The sequence below is a fragment of the Petaurus breviceps genome, unplaced genomic scaffold (genome assembly GCF_028583685.1).
Source record: "Petaurus breviceps papuanus isolate PSGF00001 unplaced genomic scaffold, PetGlider_PUasm1.0 131, whole genome shotgun sequence".
Lineage (NCBI taxonomy): Eukaryota > Metazoa > Chordata > Mammalia > Diprotodontia > Petauridae > Petaurus > Petaurus breviceps.
The window spans coordinates 263,354-283,209 of NW_027185674.1; the positions used below are offsets into that span (position 1 = coordinate 263,354).

Below are 19,856 nucleotides of genomic sequence, written 5' to 3' on the forward strand. Positions count from 1 at the left end.
GGAACCAGCTAATTAGGGATGGGGACAGGGGAGGGTGGAGGGAAGCCGAGAATATTTCCAGTGTGAGAAGTTTCAGGGAGAGGCTTCTGTGGTATGATAGGGGAAATCCCAGAGAGTCAGGAGTGATGCCTAGAGAGGAATGAGGACAGAACTGTTTTCCTTAAAACAAAGGTTCTAGATCAATGGAACAAATTGAATAAGATAACATTTAATAGGAATAAATGTCTTATACTTCATAGTTACGGGACCATGGAGATATAGTTAGGCAATGTCTTGTGAAAAATATTTGAAGTTTTTTTGGGGAATGGATAGTTAATGAACATAACTCAGCAGCTAAAAAAGGTTAATGTAAACTTAGGTGAAATTTTTTTTTTTGCTTTTCTGGAGGGGGGAAGGTAGTGTAATTGGGGTTAAGTGACTTGCCCATGGTCACATGGCTAGTTTTTTATGTGTGTTTAGTGTCTGAGGCCAGATTTGAACTCAGGTCCTCCTGAATTCAGGGCTGGTGCTCTATTCACTGTGCCACCTAGCCACCCCCTTAGGTGAAATTAAAGGAGGCAGAATGTCTCCATTAGGAAGGTGACAGTTTTACAGTATTCTCCTGAGGTCAGATCACGTGTGATTCAACTCTGGGCACCACATTTTAAGGTGGGCATTGGTAACCTGGAGAGGATCGAGAGGAGGATAACCAGGATGGTTGTAGGATTGTGGATCTGTTGTTGTTCATTCTTCTACTCGAAGAGGACCATGACATCAGGAAGATGATGCCATGACGTGCAAGTGAATTGGACTTAAGTGAGGGAGGGCTGGGCAAGGGCACCAGTCACACTTTGTCCTCTGGAGTCATCTGGGTCCAGTGGCAAGCAAAGATCAGGATAACTGGAAATGGCCCCCTGGATCATAGACCTAGACCTGGAAGGAATTGTAGAGGTAATCTGGTCCAGTGATTTAACTTCAACCCAGGGAAAGTTAAGTGGCTTGCTCAAGGTCACAGAGAAAGTAAACATTAGAGGTAGAATTTGAACCTAGATCATCTGACTCTAGTTACCTTCTTAAAGGATCTTGACAAAATGCGTAATGAAGGAATGGGGAATTTTTTTTCCTAAAGAAGACAAAGGGAATATGGCGGATGTATTTGAGTATTTTATCGTCTGTCACATAGAAGTGGGATTACAATGTTTTGCTTGAGTCAAATGGGAACCTTTGAATCAAATTTCTGAGAAAAGTTTGGTAACCAAGATAAACAGATGTAAAGAAACGCTCCACATGTAACTCAGAGTTGGCTCCACACATATGGAGATGGTTGTTGTGTGGCTTCAAGAGAGGTAGAGCTGACATCTTTAGCCTCTTCTCCACCCTTTTCCAAGGGAGACTTTTATTCCTGCCAGGAGGAAAAACAAGAGGTTGGGGCCTGAGGCCACCACTGTTCTCTTCAGAGGGAAAGGGGCACTAGACTAGAATCCTATCTATCCTTTAAATATTGTTAGTCTAGGGGATATGATCAGGTTCAATCTAATGTCTGCTCAATTTGTCATTATTTAGGGCAAGGAGGATCCCAAGCTTTATATCCAAGGCTTCACACCTTTCCTACCTAATACTAGTTCAGCAATGAACACACAGCAAATAGCAAAAACAAAAACCCTCCAATTATTCATCTAAATTGATAGCAAAATAGAAATCAGAGAAAGTATATGTAGCAGGATACATACCAGACAATGCAGAATGAAGGCACTCTCTCACTGGGAGGGAGATAACTTGGTTGAACCGAGAGTGTCCTCGATCTCATCTAGGGAGAAACTCCTTGAAGTCTCTAAAGTAGTAAGCTGGGGACAGGGATGTGATGGAGACTGCCCACTCCTTTCATGTCTTCCCAGTCTTTTCCTTCAGTAACCTGAAATAGGGTTGGCCTTTTCCAACTTCCATTTTGAAGCTGGAAGCCAGAAATGTTTGAAGTGACTTGATGCTTGAAGAGTCTCAAAGAAGAGTTGAAGCCTGAAGAGTCTTGAAAAGGATTAGCTTTGAAGAGTCCCAAAGAGGATTGGTCAAGAGTTTTCTCACCTTTCACCAATTCCCCTCCACTCCTCATGCAGGGTATCCATCTCTACCAATAAGGAGAGAGTCCCATACCAATGGGCTTTGGGATAGGGGTTACTTAGATAATTTAAATATACAGATAAGCACATATGTTATGTTATATTATATATATATATGCATATATATATAGTGTATATGTAACCAGAAGCCTATGAGCAGTTCCCATGAATTATAAACTATTCATAATCATATGAATGCTTCAAATCACTAATAAAAAGATAAATCCAAATCAAAACAACCCTGAGGTTTCACCTCAGAACCAGTAAATTTCTAAAGGTGATAGAAAATGAGAAAAATCAATGTTGGAGGAGTTGTGGGAAGATAGGCACACTAGTGCATTTTGGGTGGAGCTGAGAATTAGTACTATAAACATTTTGACCCAGAGACACCTTTATGCCCCAAAGATATCATTGTTAAGAAGAAAGTTCTCATAGATACCAAAACATTTATAATTGTACTTTTTGTAATAGCGAAGAATTGTTTTTGTTTTTGTTTTTAAAGCAATTGGGGTTAAGTAACTTGCCCAAGGTTACATGGCCAGTTTTTTTGTATGGATATTAAGTATCTGAGGCTGGAACCGATCCCAGGTCCTCCTGACTCTGGGACCGGCACTCTTTCTCACTGTGACACCTAGCTGCCCCAATAGCAAAGAATTGTAAACAAAGTAGATTCCCAGCAATTGGTGAATAGCTAAGCAAAATATAATGGAGTATTGTTCTTCTGCAAGAAGTAAGAAATATGATAGATAGATAAACATAGAAAGACTTATATAAACTGGCAGAGTGGAATAAGCAGAGTCAAGAAAATAATGTAAACAAAAAATACAATCATGTAAACAGAAATAGAACAACCACAGCCAAATAACCCAAAGTGAATGTTGCACAATTACAAAGAAACTATGTGTCCCCAAAGAAGAAAAGACACACTTCTTTGCAAAAGCAAGAGGTCCGAGGGTATGGAACATTGAATGTAATTTTAGACTTTTTGATGGATTGATCAATTTTGCTGATTCCCCGCCCCTTTTTTCATCTTTTTTTTTCCTTAAAAATTATTATTTTTAATATGTGATGGTTCTCTGGGAGGGGAATGGAGAGGGATATTAGGAGAAATTTTGGTGACGTAAAAAAAAAGATATTAACAAAAATTAATTTAAAAAACCCAATTTGTTCTGCATGGCCTTAAAAGGCTAAACCAAGAGTAATAGAATTTTCAGAGAAGTACATTTGGACTTGATGTAAAGTTTTGGAGCTATCTTGCTAGGTAGTTGGTACTCCCTCATTAAAAAATTTTAAAGAGGGGCAGCTAGGTGTTGCAGTGAATAGAGTACCAGTTCTGGAGTCAGGAGTGTCTGAGTTCAAATCCAGCCTTAGACACTTACCACAAAACTAGCCGTGTGACCATGGGTAAGTCACTTAACCCCAATTGCTCTCCAAAAAGAAAAAAAAATTTAAAGAGAAAGCAGAATGACAATTGATTTTATAGGGGATACTTTATACTCAGGTTCAGGATCTTGGAGGTTCCTTCCAACTCTGAGGCTGTTAAAGATATAATATTGATTGACCACAATAAAAGAATTCAGCCACTAAAGTTAATCTAAAAGTTTGTAAATCTATAACTTTTATTGGTTTTTGGGCTACAAGTTCTTCTCAGAGTCTCTTAAAAAATTTTGCAGGGCAACCGAACAAGTGATGGTATTGCTAGAAAGTGAACAAATGATGGTATCAGTAGAAAGACCACTGGACTGTCAATGAGGAGACTTCAGCTCTTGACCCAGCCTTGCCATTGGTTATCTGTGAGACCTTGGATAAATTATTGACCTTCTTTTTGCCTCAGCTTTCTCCTCTCCTCTGTAAAGTGAAGGTGTTGCCTGGATGATCTCAATGTTCCCTTTCAGCTCTAACATTTTATGATTCTTTTTTTTTAATCAATCAATAAACATTTATTAAATGCCAACCATGTTCCAGGCACTGTTCTAAGAGCTGAGGATATAAATAGAGGCAAAAGACAGTCTGCCCCCAAGGATCTTGCAATCTGTTAACAAACACCTGGACCATGAACAAAAAGATATTTCTCATTCTAAACCTCTGGTTCATTCCTTATTCACCAAGAGATGTTTCATCATTGATCTTTTTATTAATTAATTAATTTTTAGTTTTCAACATTCACTTCCACAAAATTTTGAGTTCCAAATTTTCTCCTCATCTCTCCCCTTCCCCCACATCAAGATGGTGTATATTCTGATTACCCCTTCCCCTAATCTGCTCTCCCCTCTATCACTAGTCCCCCCTTCTCTAATCCCCTTCCCTTCTATTTTCCTGTAGAGCAAGATAGATTTCTATACCCCATTGCCTATATATCTTGTTTCCCAGTTGCATGTAAAAACAATTTTTAACATTCATTTTTAAAACTTTGAGGTCCACATTCTCTCCCTTCCTCCCTCCTCACCCACCCTCACTGAGAAGGCAAGCAATTCAATATAGGTTATACATGTGTAGTCATGCAAAACACTTCCAAAACAGTCATGTTGTGAAAGACTAACTACATTTCCCTCTATCCAATCCTGCCCCCCCCATTTTTTTATTCTTTCCTTTGACCCTGTTCCTCCTCAAAAGTGTTTGCTTCTGATTACCTCCTCCTCCTATTTCATCCCCCCTTATATCATCCCCACTTCTTATCCCCTTCCCCGCTACTTTCCTGTGGGATAAGATAGATTTTCATAGCCAATTGTATGTGTATGTTATTCCCTCCTTAAGCCAAATCCAATGAGAGTAAGGTTCACTCATCCTCTCTCATTTTCCCCCTCTTCTCCTCCATTGTAAAAGCTTTTTCTTGTCTTTTTTTATGAGATAATTTACCCCATTTTACCTCTCCCTTTCTCCTTCTCCCAGTACATTCCTTTCTTACCCCTTAATTTTATTTTTTAGCTATCATCCTTTCATATTCAACTTGCCTTGTGCTGTCTGTCTATAGCTATCTCTCTCTCTCTCTCTCTCTCTCTCTCTCTCTCTCTCTCTCTCTATATCTCTATATATATATATATATATATATATCTATATATATATATATATGTTCCCTCCAACTACCCTAATACTGAGAAAGATCTCCTGAGTTACAGATATCATTTTTCTATGTAGGAATGTAAACAGTTCAACTTTAATAAGTCTCTTATGATTTCTCTTTCCTGTTTACCTTTTCATGCTTCTCTTGAGTCTTGTATTTGAAAGTGAAATTTTCTATACAGCTCTGATCTTTTCATCAAGAATGCTGGAAGTCCTCCATTTCATTGAATGCCCATTTCTTCCCCCGAAGTATTATTTACTTCTCTCCAGGTCTGTGCTCTGGTCAGTGAGTGACCACAAGCACTCTTTTCTGCCTTGGAACTCTGAGGATTTCCTCTTCACTGCCACCACAAGCTTTGCCAAGCCAGAACTCTTCCTCACCCTAGGCCTGCCACCCAGGACTGTGACCCAGATCAAAACAAGGACAAAGCAAGAGAATCCTGCCTCAGCACCAGCAAAGACATCCCTGCATTCCCCCTCTGATCAGCCGCTGGATCCTCCCACAGTCTGTGGGCAGAAAACTCGGGAAAGCAGCCAGTGCCCCTGCTGCTATCGCTGCCGTGGGTCTGGGGCTGGACCACGCTCCTCTCTCACACAGGTCTGACAGACTTTTCCTACTGACCTTCTAAGTTGTCTTTGCCATTTGTGGGTTGAGAAGTCTAGAAACTGCCACAGCTGCCACTACCTGCTTTGGGTTTACTAGGGCCCCATCTGTGCCAGTGCAGCCCATACTGGACTGTGCTCTTCTTTCAGAATGATGCAACAGACCTTTCCCGTTGACCTTCCAGGTTGTCTTGGTCTGAAACTTTGTTTCACTCTGTCATTTTGTAGGGTCTGCTGCTCTAGAATTTTAGTCATTTTTTTAACAGGTATTTGTAGCGTTTGGGGGGAGATCTCAAGTAAGTCATTGCTTTTACCCATTTTATGATTCTTTAAAGCAGAACTTCAAATTCCAAGTGTTGATCATTGTAGAACTATTGTTTTTCCAGGACAATCCCAAAGGACTCATGCTATCTGCCTGCAAAGAAAGATTGATAGCATCTGAATATAGACCAAAGCATCTCCTTCTTTCTTTCCTTCCTTCTTCCCTCTCCCCTCTCCTTCTCTCTCCTTTCTCTCTCTCTCTCCCTCCCTCCCTTCCTTCTTTCCTTCCTTCCTTCCTCAAAGTGAACAATATGGAAATATGTTTTACATGATTGCACAGGTATAAGCTATATCAAATTGCTTAGTGTCTCAGGAGGAGGGAGGAAAAGAGAGGGAGAGATAGAATTTGGAACTCACAACCAAAAAATGTGAATGTCGAACATTGTTTTTTACATGTAATTGAGGGAAAATAAAATATTATTTTTTTAAAAAAGAACTACCTGTCGTTTTGACAATTTGATGCATAATCTCTTTCACATTCAGGCAATGTTCTGGCTTAAGTGATGTGTCATGTGTATATGTCCCTGGAACAACATGGTTTACTGACAGTCTCAAAATCCTGACCCCACCGTATGGCAAAATGTATCAAAGCAGGTTTTACAGTGTGGGAACCAAATGACAAATGAAAACACCATAATAATCCCTTACATGCACAGTAGTTTCATAGACATGATTTCATTTGATCTTCATCATATCCTTGTGAGGTAGGTTGTGAAAGCATTATCATCTCCTTTTGCAGATAAGAAAACTTAGGACAAGAGCAGTTAAGTGTCTTTTCTACAGTCAGTAAATGGGAGGTAGCGGAGTTGTAATTCAAAACCAGGAACTCTGACTAAGTCCTGTGCTTTTTCCTACTACATTATGTAGTGGGAGATTATGTGGTCTGTTTATTATTATGAAGATTTGAATGTGTCACAAGTCATACTGTGTCTGCTAAGATGTCACAATTATAGACCACAAAATCATGATATAATCCAGCCTTCAATACTGAACCCTGACACCAGTGTTTTAAGTATTTCTATTTGATATACCAATTCTCTATATTTCAGACATATTTTGTTGTTGCTCAGTAATGTCTAACTCTTTGTGACCCTATTTGGGGTTTTCTTGACAAAGACACTGGGGTGATTTACCATTTCCTTATGTAGTTCATTTCTCTGAGGGAATTGACGCAAACAAGATGAAGTGACTTGCCCAGGGTCACACAGCTAGTAAGTGTCTGGGGAAAGATTTGAACTCAGGTCTTTCTAACTTGAGGTCTGACCACTCTATCCACTGTGCCACCTAGCTGCCTGCTTCAGACATTTAGGGAATGCCAAACCAGGTGACTAAAAACTATGGGAGATCAATGAGTCCTTCTCCAGCTATCTCCATGAAGCATCATGCAGAGGTTAGGGAAGAGAGATGAAAACACTGTATTATTGCTTTTTTGGCAACAGAATCCTTTGGCCTTATCCCCACATTGCTTAATTCTTTCCTTGTATCACTTTCTGCCCCAAGCTGCCAGAGATGAAAATAGGTGACCTGCCGGCCAGAAAATTGGGAGTTAACTGTTGAAATTTTTAATCAGATTGATGTGTTGGATGATGTTTAGCTTCTCAAACAGCAAAGATATGGTGAAGAATTTCTCTTTAGCATTTTCTGAAACAATTCAGCCTTGTTCTTCCAAGATTAGCAGTGCTGGTCCTATTTCATCTGGAAGGCTTTTTGGCAACTGTATTGCTTATGCAGGATCATAGATACAGAGTTAAAATGAATCTCAGAAGATATGAATGACTATAATCATGGTCCCAGGACATATATTTCTCTGAAGGATGAGCATGACTTAGTTGTTTCAGTTGTATCCAACTCTTCATGACCCCATTTGGGTTTTGTTGACAATGATACTAGAGTCGTTTGCCATGTGCTTTTCTAGCTCATTTTACAGATGAGGAAACTGAGACAAACAGGGTTAAGTGACTTGCCCAGGGTCACACAGCTATTCATGTCTGAGGCTGCAACTGAACTCAGGTCTTCCTGACTCCAGACCCAGCACTCTAGCCATTGTGACACCTAGTTGCCCAAAGGATGACATTAGTATGGTTCTTTGGATCCTTTTCCTCTTTTACTGAATGCCCTTTTAGTAGATTTCCACTTCATATTCTACTTCCCTGTGACCCAGAACTTGTCTAGATAGCCCTGTATCTGGGCTAGCTTCATAAAGTAAACTGGAAAAACTCCCTAGGGAAAGTTTTCAGGGAACAGAAGGCTAGTCTTGTTCTATCTGTGTGAAGTCTACCGAAAGGGCTACCAGGTAATATGAAAAGAATGCTAGATCTAGCATCAAAGGACCTGAATTCAAATCCCAGATCTGCTGTCTCTGTGACCTTGGACAAGTCACTTAACTCTGCACCTGTAGCAGCAAGCACCCCCGCGTCCTCAGGGTGGTTGCCAACACAGGTTCTTAGATCTGCTATTCTAAAGGAAAGCAACTCAAAATGGGTTAACAATCTTGCTTTAATCAATCAAACATATATCGTTTACCTAGTTCAGAGGAAAAAGGTCAGCACCCCGAACTTCAGAGTATACAGACAGAAACATTTCAAGCAGACAGGCCTCCAACTGTCCAACCATTACTTCCATACAGTTACCAAAGAGGGAAGCATCAACATCTGGGTTTTTCAAAGCCAGGGGGCTCTCACTGGCTGCCCACAGTCTCATCTGGTCAAATCACACAGCATTCTCAAAATGAGCCCCAAAACAAAGTCTCACATCAGGGATTATATAGCCTTCTCCTGGGTCAGAGAATGTAACAATCCTCTTGACCCACTGCCCAATCACAAAGCACCAAGATGTGGGCATTCCTGAAAAACAAGCCTCCCACCACAGGCTCCAAGTGCACTTAACCTAGGGGCAGGGAAGATCTTAAAAAATTTGTATAATTTTTATATAATTTATTATAACATTCAGCCCCAAGATCTTTCATGCCCATAGCATAGGCAATTTATATTTGAATTAGCATTAACATCTCATTTGCAAGATACCTAACTAAACTAAAGTTACCGAAGTGGCCACAGGGCCTTAAACAAACACAAAGTACATTCTGGTACATCTCTTCAATCCAAAACAAAAATGTCCAAATAAAGTTCTCTTGTGGGGAGCAGGGTATCCTTCCCCTCACACTGCTCCAGCCCCTGCTCCCAAGTCCTGAGGGGCAGCTAGGTAACAAAACCAATGAGGGGGAATCCTTGGTGGTCCATGGCCCTTCACCCCACCCACCCTAGTCACAAGTCCATCCTCCCCCTGGGTCCCAAACTGTGGGATGCCGCAAGAAAACACATTCAGTGATCCTGCTTGGCCACATTGTCCTTATCTTGTCCTGTGGCTGAATTCCGAACTCATGGGTTCCTTCTCCTCCTGAAGGAGGCAGCCAGTCCTGGCTTCTGCCCCAGTCCTGATTCAGACAGCTCACCATTCCTGCTCTCAGCTCAGTAAAGTCCGCATGCAGGCCATTCTTCTCTCCTGTTCCATGGCTCCACAGAGTCACAGCTACCACAACTGGGAAACAAACAATTATCCCAGCCCCCATACTTTCCTTTTACTCTGCAGATCCTGTTTGTGATGCCATTTGTAGCAGGAAGCACCCCAGCATACCCAGGGTGGCTGCCAACACAGGTTCTTAGATCTGCTTTTCTAAAGGAAAGCAACTCAAAATGGGCTAACAATCTTGCTTCAATCAATCAAACATATATCGTTTACCTAGTTCAGAGGAAAAAGGTCAGCACCCTGAACTTCAGATTATACAGACAGAAACATTTCAAGCAGACAGGCCTCCAACTGTCCAACCATTACTTCCATACAGTTCCCAGAGAGGGAAGCATCAACATCTGGGTTTTTCAAAGCCAGGGGGCTCTCAACGGCTGCCTACAGTCTCATCTGGTCAAATCACACAACACTTCTCAAAGTGAACCCCAAAACAAAGTCTCACATCGGGGATTATATAGCCTTCTCCTGGGTCAGAGAATGTAACAACCCTCTTGACCCACTGCCCAATCACAAAGCACCAAGGTGTGGGCATTCCTGAAAAACAAGCCTCCCACCACAGGCTCCAGGTGCATTTAACCTAGGGACAGGGAGGATCTTAAAAATTTACATTCCTATAATAGCACCTCAGTTTCTTCATTTGTAAAATGTTGAAATTGGACTAGATGACCTCCAAAGTCCCTTCTGGTTCTATCTATGAAACTGTGGTCACAGAAGTTGCCAAATACTCAATTATCTTTTTGTATATCAAACCCTGGGCATCTAAGGAGTACAGCAGATAGAGAGAGGGCTGAGTCACTAAACCCTTTTTGCCTCAGTTTCCTCATCTATAAAATGAACTGGAGAAGGAGCTGGTAAACCACTCTAGTATCTTTACCAAGAAAACCCCAAATGGGGTCACAAGGAGTTGGACATGATTGAAATGATTGAACAACAAAATATCAAACCTTGAATGTTGCTTAGAAATAGCAGAACCAGAAGGGATCTCTGAAGTCATTTAGTTCAATTCTTTCATATTATAGATGAGGAAAGTGAAAGGTGAAGGAACTCAGTGTCGATCGCATGACAAGGAGGTACAGGGGCTCTGGTTGGAATCTCTTCTCCTTACTCCTGGTCACTGGGATTTCCACTAGACTCCATGACTTTTCTCATTCCAAAGAGAAAGAGACAAATTTAGGATTACAGGGAAGGGTGAGGTAAGCAGAAGTCAGCTTACTCTTTGACTGTGACCCTAGATGAAAACAGAATCACAACTACTTGCCCAATCATGGGAAAATCAGTTCTGGGGATTGAACTCTCACGGAATGGTCTGAGTAAAGAGGCGAAAGAATTGAAGAACCTTGGGGTTAGGATGTATGCCTGAATCAGCAAAAGGGCCTGAGAAAAGCACACTCATCCAATATACTGACTTCTGCTATTGGATGGAAATAATATAAAGCAAAGGAAAAAGTGGCTTTTCAAACTGCAACTACAGTTTTAAAAGATGACAGTGGTGACTTTTACCTTCTGTTTAGTAAGGAAACTCAAGAAGGTAGTGATGTGAGCATTCAGACAACAAAACTTAAGTTTATTTTATCCGATGATTTTATCTGTGCCTTCTTTGAGACCTGATGATATCTCTAACTGAATCCATTCCTATGAATTTTTTTTATAAACATCAAATAAATAAGAAATGGGGGGGGTATGATATACTGAGCATCCCTGTTATGCATCCAGCTAGTGCCCCCTCTCTCTCATTTTTTGAATTTCTTTTAACGTCATTTTGTTTCACCAAACATTTAAAAAGCTCCTGCTCTGTATAAGACACTACTTGGTTCTGGGAATGATACAAAGTTTAGATGAGACACAGTCCTAAGCATCTTGGAGTTTAACACATAATACACAAACACAGATAAGTGTAATACACGGTATTTCCTAAAAAGTGCATTAGAGAGTTTTGTGAAATACAGATGTCATAAGGATCATGCAGCCTCAAGATCACGGATGGCCTTCTAGGTTCTCAAGTGCAGCCTTTTGACTGAGTCCAAGTTTCACAGAACAAATGGATTCAGTCAAAGGGATGAACTTTAGGCCTTGAGGCCACAGGTTCTCCACCCCTGAATGTAGAAACTCATTATCAACCAGAAGATTGAGGGAAGACTAGCTTCATGAAGAAGTTGACTTTGGGATTTGAAGAATGGGTAGAAATTGCACAGGTAAAGTAGAGGAGGGAAGACATTCTCAGATATGGGGAACAGCCTGAACAAAGGCACAGAGGCAAGTAAACACAGTGTATGTTTAGGAGTCAGAGAGATGGCTGCAGTAGGGAGTGCTTGGGGGGAAAGTAAAATGGTATTAGAGTAGTATGTGGGTTTCATATATTGAAAGGCCTTAAATACCAGGTAGTAGGGAGCCACTGAAGATTTTTGAGTGGGAGAATGACATGATCATATTATGTGTAAGAAAGATTAGTCTGGTAGTGGTAGGAAGAATGGATTGGAGGGGAGAGAGAGAGTTGGGAACACTTGTTAGATTGTTATTGAAATTCTCTTTGTCCTTTTCCCTCAGAGGACCAAATGATATCAAGATGTTGAGGTCAAGGTACAGTGTGTTGGACTGTGACTGATCAGTCCAATACAAACTTGGAAAATAGTGAATTAAATAGTAAAATAATAAGGGTGATGTCTTGACTTGCCCATTTTCAACTCTTCAGGTGTAGGCAGTCTTAGTAGCTAGGAAGATGGGAGGAGTTGTACTTGGTTGGGTGACATTTTTGATTGAGGAGGGGATGTGCAATCCTGGGAAACTGTCAGAGTTCTAAGCCTGAGTTCCTAGACCTGTGCTGTTCTGTTCCCATCTAGAATGTAGGATCCCTCAGCTTCCCTGAATATGATACTAGAACGCTTCTTGGTTATGTTGAAATAGGCAACTAACCAGTGAGAACCCAGTCCTCAGAGTATTCATAGTATATGAAGCCTGATATTAGTCCATGTGAAGGACATGACCAAGTTTCTGGTCATGCATAATGGATGGGCCTTGCCATGATTCACAGCAGGCACAGGTATCCTGCCTGTTTCTGGAAACTCACAGTGTTTCTTCCTCCTCATTTGAAAATCCCCTTGTTCATTCCTTTTTTATGTATCAGGAGTTCTGCCTCACTAGCCAACAAAAAGATTTTCCACCACTAAACAATTTTCCTTAATAAGGAAAATCAAGGTAACTGCACATGTGCTGAATTTGGGCAAGAGTCCCTCCATTACACATGCAGAGAATCAAGCTCTCCAAGCTTTCACCTGGGTTGAAACCAAGCAGAGCATTGTGGCCAGTTGGGTTTGTTTTTCCAACGTATGGGCCTGGGCACCTAGCCCCATGGTTCTGGCAGTCTCATTTCTCAAAAGGATTGGCTTTTCTCTAAAGTTGGGATCAGAGAAATTGGGCTGAGATCCCTTTCTGTTTCAATAGAAGGTCAAGTTCAAAGTCTTTAGAGAGGAGAGTCTATAATCAGCTAAAATGAGGTCTGGAAATAGAAAAGACCACCATTTTCTGGTGAGTGTGGGGCAATAGACAGAACTTATGTCTAAGTGTGTGGAAGAAAACCTGGTAGATACTCTGGTAGAAACTCAAGCCATTAGAACTTTTTTCCAAAGAAGCTCCACCACCTCCCGCAGAAGGGGATAAGCAGATATCCATTTCCCTTTGAAATAAAGTATAGATCCATATTTGCCACACTGTGTTCCACGAACTTGGGTGTTCAAAATTTTATGAATAGGGGCTCCGTGAGAACATTTAGATGCTAGAAATAATTTATCCACCCCAGAGGTTTGCTCTGAGGAAAGTATTTTGTAAACCTTGAAGTAGTATATAAATGTTAGCCATTGCTTTTGAAATTATGCAGTTTCCAAAAATATCTATTACATGCCAAAGTTTTTTCATTCCTCTATCCTAACTTCCAGCCCTGCATCTCTAACTGCCTATTGGACACCTTGAACTGGATGTCCTACAGGATGTCCAAAACTGACCTCATCTTTCCCCTCAAAGCCTTCCCCTCTTCCTAACTTTCTCATTACTGTGGAGGGCACTGCCATCTTTCCAGTCACTCAGGCTGGTAAAGGCCCTAATCATCTCATACCTGAAAATATAGCCTTTTGGTTGCTCTCCCAACTCATGCCTCTCCCCACTCCCTTCCATCCTGCAATTAAATGCCAAAGTGATCTTCCTAAAGTGCAGGTCTGACCATGCTACTCCTCTACTCAATAAGTTCTAGTGGCTCCCTATTACCTTCCAGGATCAAATATAAAGTCCTCTTGTATGATTTTTAAAGTCCTTTGTGGCCTGGGCCTTTCTTTCCTTTCCAGTCTTCTTACACCTTAATCTCTTCCATCCATGGACTGGATAATCCGGTGACACTGACATCCTTGCTGTTCCTTATATAATAAACTCCATCTTCCAACTCCAGGTATTTTCACTGACTCTCCCTCATCCCTGGAACTCCCAATTTTTTCCTTTGTTTCCTGGCTCCCCTGACTTCTTCTAAGTTTCAGCAAAAGTCCCAACCTTCTACAACCCACTGATTGGAAAGTGATTAAACAAAATGGCAAACTGTGGTACATGAATCTCATGGAGGCATTTAAGAGTGAAACTTGAAAGAAGACAATAAAAAGATAAAAAATGCAATAAAATAAGTCTACTAGGAATTCTATAACAAATTCTGTTCTCCATCAATGATAGTCAAACTATCATTTTTAGATTTTAATATCATGGTTCCTATCGTACATCTCTAATATCACAGGTCTTGATATGATGCATAAGGAAGCAGAAATGGTGCTCAAGAAAACAAAGATGTTAAAAATAGACTAAATATACACAGAGCAAATTCATGCTATAGGAGATATGGTTTTTAGAGTGTTGAAGGCTCAGTTCTCAAGGCATCAGAAAGACAGAAGGATACCAAATACTTACCCAAAAAATTATAGAAATTATTATGACACAAAAGGCAATAAGTACATGTCCATATGCCTACTTCCCCATTTTTATAAAATCTTTATGAGACTATGAAGGACACCTTTGTTGAAGGCGTGGGAAAGGAATACGCAGAATATCACAAACAATATTCAACAGTAGACAATATTTTTACAGTCAAATAGTTTACTGAAAGATATAGAGCGTAAAAACTTCTGCTGCTTATTTATTGCTGACTGTAACAATCATATGAGCGAATAGACAAAAGGTTATACAAAAAGGCTCTCTTCCAATAAGGTACATCCTATGCCTATGTCAAAATCACACAAAATTTCTCAAAAGATATTTTTGTTAAACTTTCTGATTACCAAGTAAGGCATGAAACAAGGAGATATAAAAACCAAAGTAGTTTTTTTTTTTTTTTAAATCATAGTCACAGAGGTTCTCCGGTGCAAACTTTATTGGGAAAGGCATTCTTAGTAGCTAGTGAAATTTTCTCAGTGCTCCTATTTATAGATCACATTATGCTGATTGCAACAAGCCTGAGAATATTTCAAAGCATCCAAAATGAGAAATGTGATTATAGGAATATCAAAGTGGATGAAAAATGCCTGTTGTCCAGACTATAATATATAGTTGGATGAAGAACCTGTAGAGCTGGTCCATCAGCTTATATAGCTTGGAGAGATTTGGTATACATGGGACCAGAACTGTATGGCAGGAGAAGAATGAGCTACATTACCTTTGGGAAAGTGCACAGTTTTTTTTTTTTAATGATCCTGACTTTTCCCTGTGAAACAAAAACCCATTTTTAAAAAAATGTTATCATTGATTTTTGTTTTATACCACAATCATTTTCCCTAAACCATGTTCCTCATTGTAATAAAAGAAAATATTTAAGCAAAGTTAAAGGACACAGCGAATCACTCTGCAAACATACCTATAGCTTTCAGCTATCCATTGAGAGGAGAAAAGTATTTTTCCTTACCATTTCTTTAAGAATGCGAGTGTTCATAGAGCACCTGCCTTGGAGTCAGGAGGACCTGAGTTCAAATCCAGCCTCAGACACTTAACACTTACTAGCCATGTGACCTTGGGCAAGTCATTTAACCCCAATTGCCCTGCCCTCCCCCTCCAAAAAAAAAAAGCAAAAAAAATTTTTTTAAAGAATGAGAGTGTTCATTTCAATTCATCAAACATTGAGTTGTTTTTCAGTGTTACTATAATTTAAATGATCATTGCTGTTCATATTGTTCCATTGGTCCTTCTGCCTTTACTTTGTCTCACTTTACATGTCCTCTTATGGTAGTCTGAATTACTTGTATTTGTTGTTTCTTACAGTACATTAATATTCCATTAGATTCACATACCACAATTTATTCAATCATTTTCCAATCTATGGGTACCCATTTGGTTTCCAGCTCTTTTCTACTATGAAGAGTGTAGTTATGAATATTTCATTATATATGGGACTTTCCTTTTTAGCATTGACTTCCTTAAAGTATATGTTCTTTATCAATACTGCTAGGTCAAAAAATGTGAAGAGTTTAATGACTTTGCTTGCATCATTCTACATTGATTTCTAGAATGGTTTACAGGATCAGAGAAGGCCATAGATCTAGAGCTGGAAGAGATCTCAGAGGTGATCTAGTGCAACTCCCTAATTTTATAGCTGGGGAACTGAGGTTCAGGGAAGTTAAGTGACTTGCTTAAGGTCATATAAATTCATAGCTCTACCAACAATAGTATGTCTCATTGAGTACACACACACACACACACACACACACACACACACACTCACAGTCTTCTGGTGACACTACATGGCTTGAGTTTTGGAATACCGTACCTGGATCACCCAAAAGAAAATGGTGACTATAAGGAATCTATCACATATAGTCAATGAAGAATTCTATGGTAAAAGAAGAATAAAGGATATTATTAGAGAAAAATATGACTGGGAAATGAGGAGAATAGGTCATGTAGTAATAGTGGGATAAACAATAGGTAGTCTGTTGGTAATTACACAATGTCAATAGATCTATCAGGAAATTCTCAGAACTTCAAGAGGATCCCCTATGGAAGATTCATGGAAGGCCATTGGCAAGATTGGGCAGCTAGGTGGCACCATAGAGTGCTGGGCCTGGACTACGAAATACCTGAGTTCAAATCCAGCCTCAGATACTTACTAGCTGTGTAACCCTGGGTAAGTCACTTAATTCTCTTTGCCTCAGTTTCCTCATCTATAGAATGATCTGGAGGACATGGCAAACCACTCCAGTATCTTTGCTAAGAAAACCCCAAATGGGGTCACAAAGAATCAGACATAACTGAACAACAATGACAACTGGTAAGATCCATACCTCAGATACTCTCAGATAGAGAGCTAGATGCAATTTTTTTTTTTGGCAAGTCAATCGGGGTTAAGTGACTTGCCCAGGGTCACATATCTAGTGTCAAGTGTCTGAGGTCAGATTTGAACTCAGGTCTTTCTGACTCCAGGGTCAGTGCTCTGTCCGTGGTGCCACCTGATTGCCCAGCTAGGTGGAATCTTGGAGGCCATCTAGTTTAACTCCTTCATTTTACAGTTGAAGATACTATGTCTTAGAGAAGTTAAATAACTTGCTAAGATTACCCCCATAATAAATGACTGAGGCAGAATTTGTACTCAGGTCCTCTGACTTCCCATCAAGTCTTCTTTCCACTGTATCACAGGTTGGAAAGGCTGGAGGGGCACCTACAGTGATGAGAACACAGGTCTATGGAGTAGATTTCACAGGATAATGCCTCTAGAGTCAGTAGGTACCTCAGAGTTGATCAAGTCCTACATGATTTCATTGGTATGGAGGGAAACATTTTATAGATGAGGAAACTGAGGCCAAGGAGATTGAGTGGCCCGCTCAGGGTCATTCCAGGAGTGAACAACAAAGCCAGGATTTGAACCTCGGTTTTCAGACTCCAAATCCAGGCTTCTTTCTACTGTTCCATGCTGCACCTTTAACTGAGGGCCCACTGGACCAACATTTGTGCGATCCACCATATATTTCAGGCCCCAAACTATTTTATGGCAAGTTCGTTTAGATTATCTAATGTTACATAGTAACCTAATTGCTTGCAAGGTTGTTGTTGTTCAGCTGTGTCTGACTCTTGGTGACCCCATTTGGGGTTTTCGTGGCAGAGATACTGGAGGGGTTTGCCATTTCCTTCTCCAGCTCATTTTACAGATGAGGAAATGGAGGCAGACAGGGTTAAGTGACTTGCCCAGGGTCACACATCTAGTAAGTATCTGAGGTCAGATTTGAACTCAGAAAGATGAGTCTTTCTGACTCCAGGCTTGGCGCTCTATCTGCTGTGCCACCTAGCTGTCCTGATTGGAAGTTTGGCAATAAAATACGGTAAGATACAGTGATCCTTCAGGATATAGGGAGATACATTCTTCCCATTGGTATTTCTTACCCATTAAAGGGAAACTAGCCTCAAAAGTAGAGAGGCAGCATGGCATAGATGAGAAGGAGCTAACCTGAGAGCTATGGCAAGTCCCAGACCCAGGTTCAAGTCCTGCCTCAGCACATACTGTTTTTGTGATTCTGGGCAAGTCATTTAATATCTGAATGCTCTAGGCAACTTTTTGCTTTTTAAATAATATTTTATTTTCCCCCCAATTACATGTAAAAACATTTTTTCACATTTGTGTTTTTTTTTTAAGTTTTGAGTTCAAAGTTCTATCCCCTCCTCCCTCCCTGAGATGGCAAGCAATCTGATTTAGGTTATACATGTGCAGTCATATAAAACATTTACTTATTCATCATTTTGTGCAAAAAGACTCAAACAGAAAGAAAGGAAGAAAGAAAGAGAGTGGAAAAATAGCTTTTGTCAATCTGTATTCAGACAACTGTATTCAGTTCTTTCTCTGGAGATGGATAACATTTTTCATCATGAGTCCTTAGGGATTATTTTGGCTCATTGTATTGCTGAGAATAGTTAATTCTTTTACAATTCTTCATCATATAATACTGCTGTTACTGTATACAATATTCTCCTGGTTCTGCTCATTTCACTTTGTATCAGTTCATGTAAGTCTTTCCAGATTTTTTGAAATCATCCTGCTTGTCATTTCTTACAAAACACTAATATTCCTTTACAATCATATATCACAACTTTTTTTATGTACCACAACTTTTTCAGTCATTCCCCAATTAGTGGGCATCCCCTCAATTTCCCATTCTTTGCCACCACAAAAAGAGCTGGTATAAATATTTTTGTACAAACAGGTCCTTTTCTCCTTTCAAAAAAATCTCTTTGGGATACAGATCTAACAGTAGTATTACTGGATCAAAGGATATGCAGTTTTATAGCCCTCTGGGCATACTTTCAAATTACTCTCCAGAATGGTTGGATCAGTTCACAACTCCACCAATAATGGATTAGTGTCCCAATTTTCCTATATCTTCTCCAAAATTTATAATTTTCCTTTTTTTTGTCATATTAGCCAATCTGATAGGTGTGAGATGGTACCTCAAAGTATTAATTTATATTTCTCTAATCAATACTGATTGAGAATTTTTTCATATGTGTATAGATAGCTTAGGTCTTTGGGTTTATCAAACACTAAATTATTATGGTTATTTATGACAATGTATTATGTGCCTAATCTGTTCCACTGATCTACCACTCTATTTCTTAGCCAGTACCAAATTGTTTTGATAATTATCACTTTATAATACAGTTTGAGATTTGGTATGGTGAGGCTACCTTCCTTTATATTATTTCATTGATTCCCTTGGTATTCTTTTTTTTTTTGTCTTTTTGGAGGGCTATTGGGGTTAAGTAACTTGCCCAAGGTTACACAGCTAGTGTGTGTGTGTGTGTGTGTGTGTGTGTGTGTGTGTGTGTTAAGTGTCTGAGGCCAGAACCGAACTCAGGTCCTCCTGACTCTGGGGCTGGCGCTCTACTCACTGCGCCACCTAGCCTCCCCGATTCCCTTGATATTCTTGACCTTTTGTTGTTCCAGGTAAATTTTGTTATTATTCTTTCTAGTTCTATAAAATAATTTTTTGATGGTTTAATTGGCATGACACTGAATAAGTAGATAAATTTAAATAGAATAGTAATTTTTATTTTATTGGTTCAGCCTACCCATGAGCAATTAATATTTTTCTGATTGTTTATATATGATTTTATTTGTGTGAAAAGTATTTTCTAATTGTGTTCATATCCTGGGTTTGTCTTTCAGGCAGACTCCCAAGTATTTTATATTGTCTGCATCTAGGCAGCTTTTTAAGACTTTAAGTTTCACAGAAAGTGCTGACTTTCCTCAAAACA

General features: G+C 39.8%; 1 protein-coding gene and 1 long non-coding RNA gene across 5 annotated transcripts in view; one reads left to right on the forward strand and one right to left on the reverse strand.

Moving 5' to 3' along the window:
- The window catches only part of MRO (maestro), a 99,121-nt gene that overhangs the window by 43,668 nt on the left and 35,597 nt on the right, over positions 1-19,856 (forward strand). The gene's annotated exons all lie outside the window — the stretch shown is intronic.
- Positions 118-10,046, reverse strand: LOC138173998 (uncharacterized). The gene is made up of 4 exons (XR_011171606.1): positions 8,601-10,046; positions 6,071-6,171; positions 1,710-1,891; positions 118-1,381 (listed from the first exon to the last, which is right to left on the reverse strand). It is a non-coding gene; the product is annotated as an uncharacterized lncRNA (long non-coding RNA).